Consider the following 1,662-nt stretch of genomic DNA (forward strand, 5'->3'; position numbering starts at 1 on the left):
TAAAATCTCTAACAATTTGTGTTTGCTTATCTGTAAAATGGACTTCTATGGTGGCTCAGTAGTAAAGACTCTGCCTGCCACTGCAGGAGACATGGGTTTGATCCATGGGTCAGGAAGATTCCCTGGAGAAAGAAACAGCAACCCATTCCAGTATTCTTGTCTGGACAATCCCATGGGCAGAAGAGCTTGGTGAGTTATAATCCAATGGGTAGAAAATAGTCAGATATAATTGAGTGACTAAGCATACAAGTGTAATGATGCTGTAAATATCAAATGATAAAAAAGGGACAACGGATTTCTCAGTCTCACCCATCTGGTTCTGAAACCTGTAAAACTATTTTAATATACAGCTCTGAGCTATATTTTAAAGATTTTCATCTTTAATCTTTACTACTTAGAACAGAATTAACTGGGGAAATGTTATTAAGATATTATACAAAACTTAGTTTCATAGTCTCTCAGGATATAAGGTGGAATTACTGACCAAACAAACACAGGCATACCCTTGGAGTGAAAACAGGTATTAATTCTTACCTCTCTGTTTTCATTATTGTCATTCTACCAATCTGGAATTACTTTCCTTTTTCCCTTGGCCTATCTTAATCCTTTAAGTATAAGGTCTTGCATAAAGCCTTGATCATTCTAATCAACACTGATTTCTTTTATGCCAGAGCTGTGAAGTCAACATTTGATACTATCTAATTATGTAATATATGCTGGCTTGATTCCTACAACTGAGTTGTAACTTCCCTGAGGACATAATTCATGTCTTACATTTCTTTTTCATCCAGAGTGTGGGGAAATAGAAGGTATCCATCAATGTGTACTAATTGATTAATTAGATTCAGCAAAGATATTCCCTATTATGTCATTAGTATAAAGACTTTATAGGGAAAGCCTATCTACAAAGAAAAAATTCCTAAAAGTAATTACAACCATAGTCTGCTTCATGGAGAAAACTATTGGTTGTGATAAAATCGGTGTGTTCTCTGTGAAGTCTGTGATCTCAATTTTTCTTATGATTATAAACTGGAAGACAGCTCTTTATTCCATTTTAGAGAGGGACAGTATTTAAAAGTTCTTACTACATTTATTTCTATTAAATATCAGTAAAATGCTTCATATACAGTTTAAGATAATAATAAAGTAGGGCTTGCTGGCTTCCTTGCTGTAACACATAACTACATGGCATTTTGACAGGGTTTTCTTTTTTAGCTACTCATAATAAATATTGTTTTTTTGTGGTGGGGGAGGACACATTTTTCTTGAAAGGAATTGTAACCAGAAGGGCACTTTAATATATGATATTTAATAACTATAATGGTTTTGGAATATGGTTTATTTGGAATATGGCTTATGGAATATGGTTTTTGCAGTAGTCATGTATGGATGTGAGAGTTGGACTATAAAGAAATATGAGTGATGAAGAATTGATGTTTTTGAACTGTGGTGTTGGATAAGACTCTTGAGAGCCCTTTGGACTGCAAGGAGATCCAACCAGTTCATCCTAAAGGAAATCAGTCCTGAATATTCATTGGAAGGACTGATGTTGAAGCTGAAACTCCAATACTTTGTCCACCTGATGCAAAGAGCTGACTCATTGGAAAAAAACCCTAATGCTAGGAAAGATTGAAAGCTGGAGGAGAAGGGGATAACAGAGAT

The sequence above is a fragment of the Capra hircus genome, assembly GCF_001704415.2.
Source record: "Capra hircus breed San Clemente chromosome X unlocalized genomic scaffold, ASM170441v1, whole genome shotgun sequence".
Classification (NCBI taxonomy): domain Eukaryota; kingdom Metazoa; phylum Chordata; class Mammalia; order Artiodactyla; family Bovidae; genus Capra; species Capra hircus.